The sequence below is a fragment of the Trachymyrmex cornetzi genome, unplaced genomic scaffold, assembly GCF_001594075.2.
Source record: "Trachymyrmex cornetzi isolate Tcor2-1 unplaced genomic scaffold, Tcor1.1 scaffold47, whole genome shotgun sequence".
Taxonomy (NCBI): domain Eukaryota; kingdom Metazoa; phylum Arthropoda; class Insecta; order Hymenoptera; family Formicidae; genus Trachymyrmex; species Trachymyrmex cornetzi.
Window position 1 is genome coordinate 2,126,536 of NW_017299509.1, and position 14,852 is coordinate 2,141,387.

General features: G+C 32.8%; 1 protein-coding gene across 4 annotated transcripts in view; it reads right to left on the reverse strand.

Moving 5' to 3' along the window:
* LOC108765100 (uncharacterized) overlaps positions 1-11,190 on the reverse strand; it is a 16,153-nt gene extending 4,963 nt beyond the window's left edge. The window contains exons 1-2 of one of the 4 annotated variants that reach the window (XM_018513647.1): positions 11,152-11,189; positions 11,011-11,050 (exon numbers count right to left, since the gene is read on the reverse strand). The gene's annotated coding sequence lies outside the window, so the exon portion shown is untranslated. Of the gene's footprint in view, positions 1-205; positions 316-755; positions 940-11,010 lie in introns of those variants that run through there. The other 3 variants (XM_018513645.1, XM_018513646.1, XM_018513644.1) reach the window with 3 other exon arrangements.
* Positions 11,191-14,852: the final 3,662 nt, after the last annotated feature.

The following is a 14,852-nucleotide window of genomic DNA, read 5'->3' on the forward strand; positions in this document are numbered from 1 at the left end:
TATACAATTATATATAAAATATGTCCATTTATATACAATTATATAAAATTATATATATTTTTATATAATTTTATATAATTATATATAAAATAATTTTTTCCAGGCCGTCAGGTTCCGAAGACTGAAGCGGAATTTAATATGTAAAGTTGTAAAATTGTAACAATATGTAGGGAAGGGATAATTCTCAAAAATGTGAGTAACTCACCTCAAGTAGATCGTTTAACCAACATTGATCGTTCATTATGTATAACTTGCTGATGATGATTCCAAAGAGAGTAGAAACGTTCAAGATTTCGCAATAAAGCTGCACATCATCTATCAAATTGAAGTATTTTACACGAATTAATACCTATGCGCACCATAATACCTATCCGCGCTGACTCTCATTAGTCTTAATATTATTGTTATTTATTATTATAATGTATACGTACTTATGCGGAGAGCTTTAACTGGACTCAATGCTCTAACGATCGATTTTTCCAAATAACAAATTATATTGTTAACAGAATGAAAGATTTTTACATATTTTGTATGAAATGAAATCTAAAGGAATGCATGACTTTTTGACCTACTTCTCGGATTCTAAAAGGATCAATTTTTAAACACATGTTAATTCAAACAATCTACATTCTAATGACTCCGAAATCTAAAGAAATATTCTAGCGATTCTTAAATGATTTAAAAATATTTCTATGAGAAATAATAACGGTTCGCAACTCCTTTTTACTTTTCGTGAATACTTGAAACTAATTTACCTCACAATTGCTGATATCAAAATGTCTTGAAATGTAAATGACACTCTCTTGTCTGACAGTATTTATAGAATAACCCGACGGAAGTTGGGAGAACACTGAGAGACGCGTCGCGGACGGAGAAACTCTCTTTCTCTCTGTTAGCATGCAACTAGTCCCAAGGTAAGACTATTCTATTGCTGCATCTCGGCTGCAGCTCTGACTAGCCTAGATTCACTTAGGCCTCGTGCGGACGACAGTGCAAACGCATGCGCGAAAGAACCCGTTAACCGTGCGTTTTATTGCGCGGTCATTCATCCTGCAAAGCAAATTTATATCGGCCGATGCCGATGACACATTTTAGCAACTGTTCATCATGATGATGGATGATATTTTTCCGGCGAAGAGATATTGCTCGGGACGTTCCGCGAATCTTGTTGCGATCGCGAAATGAGGGCGGGAGGAGAAGGAGGAGGACGACGGGGATTAGCAAGAAGGTCATATTGAGACTACCTTCGAGAAGCCCGATGAGAATTATCGCGTCACTCTGGGGCGCGCATTTCCGTTCCAGACTAATGTCTTGTTTCGTGGAATTGTCTGGCCGAGATGGAGTTTAATTGACGATGCACGTCCGATAATTCGCGCGATGCCATAATGATAGTGCTTTAATTAACAACTTTGCACCACGTTATCAGTGCTTGAAGCCCAAGGTTGTAGTTTTCCGAGGAATACCGGATGGGTATCGTATTTGCATCGGGAAGAGTAACGTGATCGCGCTGCTTGTATATCGGTCTGTAGAATCCGATAGGCGAACGTCGATTGAGCATAACACGAAGATTATTCTGACTCATTGTATCTTATTGAAACGCAGCTTGTTATGATAAGACGCGAAATTGAGAGAAATTTGCGTCGTTTCGCGATAGTTGATCTTTCCGCATTTTTAATCTTTTCACGGTTCACTCAAAACAAAATAAGAAATTGCCCATTAAGCTGATATACTACGCATTTGTATATTCGTGTATTAAATACAGAACGAGATAAGCATATTCAGAAACCCAATGAAAATAAGTATACGTCTATTCGACGAATGGAACTTATAAATTACATTTTTCAAATTATTTTAGAAAATATATTTTATATTTTATGTATTTATTTATTTTGACACAAGGTACATATATCTCTCTACACAAGTAAAATAAAATTTAATATTATACTAACATACGTATATTAATTACAAGAAAATTAACATTTTTTTAAGTATCTCGAAAAATCAATACAAATATAAAATCTTCGACGGCGCTTAATCGACATACCTTATATGATTCTAATTGTAAGTTAAATTAGTCGAGAATATTTGAAATTTGCAAAATACTACTTTTACTGTTTATAATTCATAAAATTATGAAATTATCGTCTGTAACTGCCACAATATAAACTTTTTAATTAAGCATAGAGATTTGCGGACTTTGAAGCGCAAAAAAGTTTGACATTAGTTATACTATACGGAAAGAATGTTTTTTTTACCGTTTTGCTGAAGCATTTACAAATTTAGATACAGATATAAAAATATGTAATTTTGTTGGATCGTCAAAATAATTAAATAACACTTATATTAGTTGTTAGACTGTTAAATTTTTTTGTAACAGTATAATCATATTCTAAATGTTTTAGATAATTATTTTGATAATCTAAGAAAATTATTTTTAGATTTGTATCTAATTAAATACTTGAGCAAAAAATTGTTCTTTCCGTGTACGTATCTTCAATACAATTCAACCAAGTGTCAGAAGAGATATCTATATCTCTAACGATAGAATATTTTTTTTACAGATAACACAACGGGAAGTGCGACCGTAAGAAGCCTTACATGCAGATATTCGTGCAATCACGCAGGAGGAATTCTAAAAAAAGGTAACAGCTGAATCAGCGGTGCGTCTAGAGACGTAGTTTTAAAAACATTCTCCTTCCTTGGGCACGGCACTTCCTACGGCTGGGGGATTCCGCATCGTGATTGCCGTCGAGGAAACACGAGTAACTAAATCGCGCATAAGTTTTTTTCTCAGGTAAGCTCGCACTTGAACGTTGAACGTCCAAACGTTTTTCATGTCTGATGCTGGTCTTCGCGTTAGACTCGCTCCTTGACTTTAGCCTCGATCAGTCAACGAGACTTTTTCTCTTTGCCGCTGATCGAACGAGCTGCGACAAAGCGTACGAACATCTCGAAGACGCGACGTGATTGTCTCGTTTTACGGCAAAAATCTGTAATTTTTCGTCACGGGGGGCAAAAATATTCACTGTGAAATTACCAATAATCGATGCTTCTCCGCAGCCTCTTCTCTTCTTTGGCGTGGCCATGTTTTTAGTCCACGAGTCAAGTCATTCGCATGATGTTGGTTCACGTTATTACGGTGGTCCACTGATGTCAGACTTATCTTTCTTGATATATTTGAGAGAAAATAATTTTTCATGTATAAAAAATTATGTAACCTTGTAGAATCGATTAAAAAGTATAAAGATGTCAATGTGATCGACCTGTTGTTAACTGTTTCACGAGCAGTTTTAACCGACTACGCGCGATATACGTTGACGCACGTCTGTGTTACACGACTGTGCGCTTATTGTTTCTTTTTTCCTCGTAACAATTACAAACTTCTGCTTTCTGCATGATAATAATCTTACAGAGAGCCGTCGATTGCATAAGTGGAATGCATGCGACGATCGAACAATGTGGAGTAACAATAATAATATTTACTATCGTTTTAGCACCGTTATTGCAAAACGGTTATGGCACATTGCATAAATGATTTGCGACAAGTGTTTCTTTTAGTAATTTAAAAAAAACGTAATTATGTCAGCAAGAATTAATGCAAGAATAACTTGTCTTTCTCTTATAAAATTAGAAAATGTATGTTATTTTTAACATATTTCATGTATCTTAAATGGTGGTCCACCCACATTTTCGTGTAATTTTATTTTAAAATTTACGTGTAATTTATTTTAATATACTTTAATACATTGTAAAATTTATTACAAGATAAATATGTTAGAAAATAACATGAATATTACAAAAAAATTAACAAAAAATATAACACTGATACAATTTGTAAAAAAATTGTAGAAGCATATTTTTTCAATAAATTTAATATTTATAATATGTTAAATTAACATTTTATTCATTTATCTTGATATTTACGTTTTAAAATACAAAGTCACTTACTCTGATAAATTGTTATTTTAACACTAAAAAATGTCGACTTTAATACAAAATGTTCAAAGAACACAATCACGTTATGTTAACAAGTACAAAATATTTTCTGTGCGAGGTTCTGTGTGCCTTAAATGAAGTTGAAGTAATAAGTTCGGGACGCAAAAAAGATTAACTAGGAAAAAAGAATCATTAATGCGGGCAAGATTCGAAAAATCCAACTTGCGCGCAACCGCGCGTATAATGCGGTTCTTTCGTTCTGCGCCTCGACACCTGTGTGAAAGAAGATTCCCCCGAGTAAATTCGCTCATCCCTGTCCGCCAAGAAGTCGTATGAAAAAGTGGAGAGGGTTCGACTGATGCCCAGTAATTATTCCGCTTGAGTTACCGAGCAAACGGACAGGCCCTTAGCGCCCCGAAGAAATTTCTACCGGACGGTCCCCTCGTGGCGAAGAAGTCATTTGCATCTTTTACCACGAGAAAAGATTTCCGATGCCATTCGAGATAGAACTAAGCTAGCGTGGCGAAACATTGCGTGATCCGAAACGCCGCCTAGCAACTATTCGCTTGTTTCGCAAGCTAAGTAGGGGTTTTTGTACATTATCTCTTACACAATACAATTGTACTGTGTGCATGGACATAGAAACCAAACGATGTTAGAACAACGTATTTTTAACGCATTTTTTTACATCTTTTTATTGAAATCAACAGTTCTTGCCATGAATGTATCCAATATTTCAGCCAGGAGAGGAGCCAAAAGTTTATAATATAATATATATATTTTCACATATATAAAACTTTATATTAAAATTAAATATATTGAGAATCTTCGGCGAACTTTTTTTACAAATAACGCGTGAGCCACACATTGGCTAATAAGATTTAATTTTTCGTCGTAAAAATGATTTTCATAATTTAATCATTTCTCCTTGCCGGTCCTTCTTGCATATGCTTTTTTTCACATGGTTTTTTTCTTTGTCGTATTCCGAAAAAAAAATTTTGTTTGTTTTCTTTAATACCGTAAGACTTATTGGCTGTGACTTATTTAGCTTAGTATCGTGTGTGACTAACATGAGTATTTTTAGTTTGACGTCTGCCTAATCAATATTAATGTTCTAACAGTACACATGACTGACCGTAGAGAATAGAATACCTGTTAATGAACTTCTTTAGAATCTTATTGTTTTTTTCATGTCGATGAAATATCATTAATTCCGTAAAAAAATTTAATTTTATAAAAAAGTTTTATTACACTACTCGTACGATGAAAGGTTTTGTTTGGATTCGCGAATAAAACGCAATATGCGTAATATTAATTAAAGCTGATAGCTAATAATGTTATCGAAAACTATTTCACCTTGTGCGCGTTCTTGACTTCGTTTCTTATCGCGGGTCGTAAAAATTGCGTGCACCCGGCACTCAGGTATCAACGTTATTAACTTGTCTCTAATGCGTTTCGGATTTGCTCGATAGCACGCGACCACATTCGTTTTGCATTCTATCCGATAGTAATCATCAATATCAAATTACACACTTCAACAAAAGAATCATTTTTCTTCTCCCTGAAATGCCGTAGCAAGTATAGACTCTGAAAATTTTTTCGCACCGAACACGTTGCCGTTGACGAAATTTGCATAGTGCATTAGAATTTTGAGTAAATTGCAATGAAATAGGCTAAGAACGTTATTTTCTCCCATTTCACTACAATTTATTCAAAATTCTGATTAATTTACTGATGAAATTCATAAAAATTTTCAAACTGTTTCCTTTTTTCTCTTTCATGAATTTTCGCGTGATTTCTAATTATGTTCTTTTTGAACACATATTCGGAGTCTTTCTAATTTGCATTCAAAATCACGTGCCTTAATTTCGATGTTGGGGGAGTCAGCTGTGTCCTCCTTCTTCAGCAGGCAACGAACCCCGAGCGATTCTTATGAATGGAATGCATATTCATTCAATTTCTGCGCGGTGCACGTGTTGGCTTCTACAGATCCGACATATGCTAAAAATCTTTCTCGCGCCAACTGTCGCTTCCTGCATAAATCCACGGACCTTGAAATGTATTCTTTTCGCGAAGAGAAATCACCCCAGTCACGCTCTGTTCGACAAGGAAGAGACTCGCGCGAGAAAGAAAACAGGTAACCACTGGGTGTAGGAAGTAAGTCAAGCGTTTGACGTACCATTTCGGAAAATCGTAGAATGTAAGGCATTGAAGATTGTGGGGCAACGACCTGTAATTTTTTATATTTTCTAAGAAATTTGCCAGGATATATTTAATATTTTTCCAAGAATGCAGGAAAAGTAGATGAGATAAAAATGCAGACAAATAAATAAATTGTTTTCTATTAAGAATATTTTACATTTTATTTAAAGGATTTAAAATTTCTTTCTTTTCATGCTCGGTCATATAATACTCTTCTTTTATCTTATAATGACTACAGCTCGTACAAATTTTATACTGAATTATTTGCATTGTATTCTTATCTCTTTTCATTATCAAACTTTATATGTATTAAATACAATTTATAGTGCGAACGTTTGTGATACCTTCTATTTACTATCATCACTAATTTATCATCTAATTTATTTATAAATTACGCTATGTTGAATATATTAATCAAGTTAGGAATCAAATCAGCATTTAACCGCAGTTTTATCTTTTGTCTATAATTAATATTTGTATTTATATTTATACTACGTATAAATGATGATATGTATCATTTAGCATGCCTGTTTATTATTTGCACATTCCATAAAGTTATTATTATTATTAATATATTTGATATAACAATATATGACGACATGAGTCTGAGGCCGAAGAAAAAAACCTCAAGGAATCACATGATCTTTTTAACTGAAGGGTGCATGCGTTTAACGAACGTCCCCCCGTTGCCTAAGATTTAAAGTTAGTCTGTGGCATCACCCCTCCATACTTTCTGCTGTGTAACTGTGGTTTAAATTTGTATAAAAAAAGAACCCTCCCCTCGATCCAACGGGAATATTTCCTGTCGGATGTTTTCATCCGGCAGTCGCGACGTTTCTAAGAGAGGAAAGCTACGCGAGAAAAGTCGAAGCATGCAGTCTCATGTGTGTTCAATCTGTCTCTGCCACAAGCTACACCAACTGTAGTCGTTTATAAGTGTGCGAAGAGAAACCGCGAGATAGACGAAGAAATTACAGAATGCTCGGAAAAAGTGAATCACTGCTAGATATTAACGGAGACTCCTCCTTATTCGGAAATTCCTTCATATGAAAAAATAAAAATAGAAAAATATATAAAAGAATATAAATATATGTATATAATACTATCAAGCTTTATTAATTTATAAATCATTAAATAAAACAATGAAAATGGAAATATAATGTTGAAATGTCAAAAATATCTTACACTCGATTAATTACGTTAAAAAAAATCACGTGAATAATGTAGATGTAATGTTAATAACATTTTATATTTTACACGTAATTATTTGGATGATTTTTAATAAAATACACAACTTTCGATGATGTCAATAGAAAATACGGAATGTATGTTCCGTAAACAAGCGTTATTAAAGAGTCCTTCACCTCACGGCATCGGTATCCCACGTAAAAATGCGAACTAGAAATTATTGTAACATCATGGAGATTTCCTCAATGCTCTCTTGTTCCAATGTCGATGATCGCTATCGGCCAGTTAATTATCTTGGGATCCCCTTTAATAATTATCGTTATGGCACGCAATAAAATTGCAATCTGCATTTTGTCGAGCAGTGTAATCTCTATATCGCGTGAAGCGTCTTTCTAAATATACATATTCCTCCTCATTTGATTGTTTTTTTCCATGAACGCTTGAGATTATGCAGTTAAGTTTATTTATCTATGGAATTCACGATCCGTGATATTGTTTGGAAAAACACGTTCCGAACCATTTAAAAACATAATTTATGATAACTCGTTTCATTGCGTCTTCTGCATTTTTATTCAGGATTTCGGGTTATCGACATTTTTTTCTGTATTCAAGACAACCACCCACAATTTCTATCCTTGGATCACGTGCTACTAGACGAAAATAGATTTACGTAGGTCGCGGAATATCGTTTAGTAGTTTATTTAGCGTTCGCGTAACGTACGTTTATTTGCTATAGGTCAGTGACGCCTGTGTGTCTCACGCTTTAAAGAGATCAAGAAGGAGACAATTCTTTTGTGATTTTAACAAAGAAGTTGAGAATGGAGTGAAATTAGACATTTTTATTGAATTTTTCAATTTTCATTTACGGTTGCAATTTGAATCTCTCTTTCTAGACTTTTTGAACTTGTTTTTAAAAGTTATATTTTCTTATCCAAAATAGCACAATACTTTTCAAGTTTAGAAGTAACTGTTTTTATTATTTAACTATTTGTGTATTTTTTATTAATAATGCAACAGTATAAAAATTCTGTTTAATAATGTGATATGATATATGCATTTAAACAAATTTCTTATTGAAAATTAACGAATCAGAAGATTCTGATGATGTCAATTAGAGAATTCTGGTTATCTCAATTACAATTATAATAGAAAATTTAATTTAAAAATTCTAATTTTTTGTTCATTCTTAATTAGAATTTTAATAAATGCAATCAAATTCTTTTTTCAGTTGCGACAGAATATTTAAAATAATGTTGGCGGCGAAAACGTAGAGTCCATCCGATGAATTTTATAACAGATACATGAGGCACGAGTGCAGCACTTAACACTTTCGGCACATCCTCGTTCAGATTCACAAATATTTACTCTTGCACTGTCTGGAATTTGAAAGATCCGCGCAGACGTCGGTGACTTTTTTCTCGTCACAATAGTATGATACACGGCGGAAATATCAGTGTTAATTCGAGAAATAAAAATCAATACACATTTTTAAACGTGATGGAGAAAAAGACCGATTTCCCGCACTTAAGTTGCTTTAATATAAAAAATCTCGCCTGTCGGTTTTGCATTTCGTTTTATATTTCTTGTTTTATTCGTATTTCTGTACGCATAAAGCATTACCAGCAAGGTAAGAGGATATAATTATCATTCACGTTCCCACCCGAGAATATTCACGGAGAGCACGACGCAGTATACCGCCAATGCATATAAATTTTAATTGCTTGTACACGTGTACAAGGACCTCGCATTTATACCCGCGAGGGTGTACTTGATCCGATCGTAGGTCAAGATAATTTGATACGAGTTACTTTTCTTTCCTCTCTCTTCGTATCTTTATTAAATTATCATAGCAATCTTTATTGTTTTGCTTTGCTAAATAATTGCTGCAATTTGTAACAAGAAAAATATTTTTAGGACAAGTTTTACTCAACATAAATAAACGAAAAGCACTAGTCTCAAGTTAGTTATTTAAATTGCTTGTCATTGTTTTCTATCAATCATTTTACATATTTAACAAGCATATTTAACATTATAAAAGCACTTGTTTAAATTGAAATTGTTTTTCGTTAATTTTTATAAGATTAATAAATATTGTGTAACTATAAATATATATATGCAATTAAAAAAAGATTTTTTTATTCTTTTGTTACTTCTTAAGGCATTATCATTAAAGGTTAAAAATATCACTCAATGGGGAAATATAAGCTCTCCCCTATCTTACGCTTTTTAGCGCAATTTCCGGTCGTGAGTGCTCTCGCGGCGATATTGCGAGGCATCACGCAAGAATGGACGTAAATTGTTCTATCGTCGATGACGTGGACACTTTCTTGATATCGAAGAAAGATGGTGTGTAAAGAGGAGAGCTCGTGGATGTTGTCTGGTCGAAATTTAAAACCTTTGCAGCGCAATCACTTTCTTCATTGTCGCAAGAAATCCAAGACCACTACGGTTTTGAATCCGAGCAGCGCAGCGCCGGAAAGGCCCGACCAATGGTGTAACGTTACATTAGCTGTTAAATCCCGTATGTAACACTAGTCACGTGCAACCCCCTTCACTCTTCTTTCTCAGATCCACTCACGTCCGTTCTCGATCTGTCTTGATCTAAGTATCTCCCCTTACGAATGACACCGGACATGAAAATGACCCACAGAATCACTCGTTCCGTGTAGTACATTTCGATATGGTACTTTTCATGAATCGATATTTGCTTTGCGTAGATTCGATGTGACGCTATGACGCGAGTCCAGTTCATTGTTCTACGCATAACGGATACATATGAACTCATGTGATCGCTTCGTGTAATTGTAGTGAGATGTCGGATAAATGTGTATGTCATATATATATTTACTCCAGATATTGTGACCGAACAGGCATCTGCATATCGCATTAAAATACATGTATCAAGATATATTAAGATTTAAAATAATCGCCGATGCGATGATTGATATTAATCGAAGTTTTAACTAAGGATGGTATTCATTGTTCGTTCTTATTTTAAGAACATTTTAAGTAATGTCTTAAGATGCTAATACAGCTCTCTGATTAACATTATATTTAAGGCAGTCTTAAATATAAGAATTGATTTTGAATACCGACTTAAACCGAATTGTCAATAAATCATTGTAACTGATGTAACGAAATAATGTAGCGAAAAACTAAAATTTGAAAAAATTAAGCCATTTGGTTTGCCCTGTATTACTGAAAATCTCATTGACTTTAATTTCTTTGATTTCTTTACAGTCAATTGATTTAACCTATATTTTGCCACGGTGAAGCTAAAGTCTTCGAATTTATTGTCGAAAACAGAATTTGAAAAAGTTCAGCCGTTTTCAATTTTGCAGATGGACAATCAGATGGATACAGAGAGAGAGAGAGAGAGACGTATGGTCGAACCAACACTATAATTATAAAGTAGTTTGCTATACTGAAATGCTTAATAATATGGTATTGTGATTGGTTTACATATTACCTTAATACAGTATACTTAAAACACACACACACTCACTTTTTCAAAAGTAAAGAGCTCTTTAACTTGTAAAGGAATTAAGTATTTTTCAAAATAGTCTAAATATTTAAACTTATTGCACTCTTAACATTAAAGACCCAGCTTCGATCGTTATGGGCCTTTATTGGTTCTATATTGTACTCTTCTTTTGTTATATTATATAAATAATTTTAACTCACCTATGTGTGTCTTGCAGTGTTAATAAGATTCTATCGTAAACTGTAAGAGAATCACAAGAACCAGCGCAACTGTAAATTATTGAAAACTGTAGATACTATAAATTCTTGCAAATTATATTATATGTTTATTAATTATAGTACTGTGTTATTAAAATTCACAGTCGAACCGATCATCGCAAGTTTCTGACATCGACTGATGCTCTTTGTGCTTCTCTGTGCTTTAACGAGAACGGCGCATTCCACGGGCATTTCTGTTACTGTGTTTTGGTTTCCACGCGTGGTATAGTGGATCGAAACAACTAGAAGTTCTCAAACATGAGTGGAACATTTACTTTTATTGTTTTTTATGTCTTTATTTGTATAGTATTTTAACTTAGGATTTCAGTAAAGTATTTTTTAATTACCCCCCCCTTATTTCCGTTTTTTTAATTTTGAGCGTAAGAGTAATAGAAATGTATGTACCTTCATACATGATGAAAAATAATCGATATTCTATAATAAACATATATATATATATAATTATAAAATTTTATTATTTCCTACTCTAGTAGAACTGATGACGAGAACATAGTAGAAGCAATTAGAGAGATCCCACTTTGTTTTCTAATAGTTAAAAAATCTTGTAAATCGTCATCATAAATACCCTGTCTTGATGTATATGCATATAGCATTACGGAAGTGTCTCCCTTCGAATTTGGTAAGCCTTTAATATATTCTTGTCTAAATAAGAATAAGGGGTACGTATTTTTGTATTGTTCCTGTTTTCATTTTTAAGAGGTGAAACACCCTTTGAAGAAGATTATTGTTTTTTGAATTAAAGGTTTATCATCAAAATCGAAAGAAGATATTTTGGTGATGTTTCTTGTTAATAAAATCATCCTGATCGGGTAAATAAAACTATCAGATCCTTGCAAATTTTACGTGTCACGCAAATATATAATTATAATATAAATAAGTTTATACAGGGTGCCTGATAATTGTTCTGATAGAGTTCGTGGACATGTAGAGCGAACTAAACTGTGATGGAAAGTCCTTTACCATTTTGCAATTTTCGCATTAATTAACAAGATATTAATCGCTAAAAATTGCCGAAAATTGGTTTTCAATAAGTGTTTACTCAAATACTATCAACTTTACAGAAAAATTGCAAGAGACGAAAATTATTTATTTTCTTCTATGATGGAAAGTCCTTTACCATTTTGCAATTTTCGCAATAGTTAACAAGATATTAATCGCTAAAAATTGCCGAAAATTGGTTTTCAATAATTTTTTACTCAAATACTATCAACTTTACAGAAAAATTGCAAGAGACGAAAATTATTTATTTTCTTCTCATAGAACTCTACGAATTTTTTTAGAATTTTTTATCAACTTTTTAGTATTGCATTTTCTCATTGTTAACATGAAAAAATACGTCAAAATACATTTAAAAATTTTAAAGAAATTCTAAAAAAATTTTTAGAACTCTATGAGAAGAAAATAAACAATTTTTGTCTCTTGCAGTTTTTCCGTAAAGTTGATAGTATTTGAGTAAAAAATTATTGAAGACCAATTTTCAGCAATTTTTAGCAATTAATATCTTGTTAACTATTGTGAAAATTGTAAAATGGTAGAGGACTTTCCGCTCTACACGAACTCTATTAGAACAATTATCAGACACCCTGTATAATTATATATGAAACATTTTTTTTCGGGTAGTTGGCACAAGATACTATTGTGTATCTCTTAATATTTTTCATATAGATCAAATCACACATGGAAATATATTTCATGGTTTTTATTAATATCCTTTTTTTTTAAATGAGGTAGCTCATCTTGGTCAAATTAGCAAAATGTTCAAACGTTCTATATTAATGAATCTTATTTATTTATCTATTCCTCATAATATCATTTCAAATATATGAATTAAATGTATAACTATTTTACTAAATACTTTTAATAATAAAATATACAAAGTCAAATTTTTTTTAAGCTCCGTCGAGGAATTTCTATTATTCGATTCACTACATCGCGGCGACTGGCGCGTCGCGGAGACGTCGATTTTATTTATAGACTCGTGAGTGCATGGCTGCATCAGGGAGAATGAGTGAAGAGAGATATTGGGGTGCACGTCGAACAGCAAGGGAGTATTGGCCTCGAGAAAGGAAGTTTATTTCCGGAAAAAGGGGGAAACTCTAATTTGCCGAGTTGTACGCTTGAAAATGCGTGCACGTCATTTCATTTGAAAAGATCAAATACATTGAGTTTCATATTGACATATCATGCATGCAGAATGTGATCATAGAATAGAAACAAAAAAAATATCTTAAATAAATTAATAAATTAAAATAAAATAATGAAATTGAGGTAAATGAGAGAATAACGCGGTTGTTGGAGCGTGATTAAATAATGCTGTTATTTCGTGCAGTATTTAATTGAGTATATATTTAAATTCGTATTTAAATATATACTCAATTAAATACTGCACGAAACAACAGTATTAAATACGAATTTAAATATATACTTAATTAAATACTGCACGAAATAACAGTGTTATTAATCACGTTCCAACAATCGCGTTATACTCTCATTTGTCTTAATTTCATTATTTATTTCGAGAATTACAAGGGAAATTATAATTTTTCCGTTACTAAATTAAAATAAATTAAGTTGATGGTATTTGTGGCTTCAAGAATAAATTCAGTACAAATAAAAGATGTGAGTATATGTAAATTTATGCGGATATTAGTGTATAAGACGATATATTTATAAGACGATAGGATATAATTTACAAAGAAATGTTTCCTTATAATAATTTCAGTTTATACTCGATAATTATCATACTGAAGAAGACTAAAAATCCAAAGTCGAAAAGTCTGCAGTTAACTCTACTTGGTAAATATATTTTAATTGTTTGTGTGAATTATATCTTTACAGCATTTACGCAACAACCGCGAAAGCTTATATTGGCATTTTATTTGTACCAAATCAATAATAAATGTAAAATACGAAGAATAATCTTCCTGTTATTTATCAAACATATTATATTTTAAGACTATATGTACATTGAGATTCTGAAAATGTATATTTCAGAACTTCCGCGCTCTTGAAATTTAAAGGATTGTGTCAACTCGAAGTTTCAAGTGTGACCGTCTGGTTCGCGTTACAAAGAGTGCTCTCGTAACTTTTTTTTCTTCAAGTCGCCAATAAACCGGATGCGACATTACCGAGCGGCACGAGTCATAAAAGTACGTTAACCTGTTTGACAACAAATTTTTAACCGTTTCTTTTTTTCTCGAGCAGTGGCGATTCCTTCGTTTCCTTCGTGATAACTTTAAAACGCATCGCCTCTTCCTCTCGTTTCACTCGCTCGCCGAGACCGTTATCATGATGTGCCGCACTTTTGGCGAATAATCAAAAAGATATCCAAAACGAAAACCGACACCCGCCTGTCAATTCTCATTATAAGCAATCAACCTCGCTCTGAAATAATCTTGAAATTTAACTTGTATCTCATTTGTATAACTTCCGCCGCCAATATTTTTATACAATGAATGCAAAAAGTATTTGTACAGGAAAAATTTTTATTTAAAAAAAGTCTTATTCGTAGAAAATAAATAATTATTACCAATTTATTAATTATTATTAGCAATTTATGATGAATATATTCTGTCCTAATACAAACAAAAGATCGAGCTTTGCGAAAATAACCGTGTTTATGATCTTCAAAGCTGAATTTCTCGACTGTATAAGTACTTCTGAGCTGTCCGTTATTTGTATACGTAATGTGAACTATAGAGTTTCAGTATTCGCAGTGAGAGTAACAGTGAATAACGAAACATAGCCTTTGTGAATCCAAATAA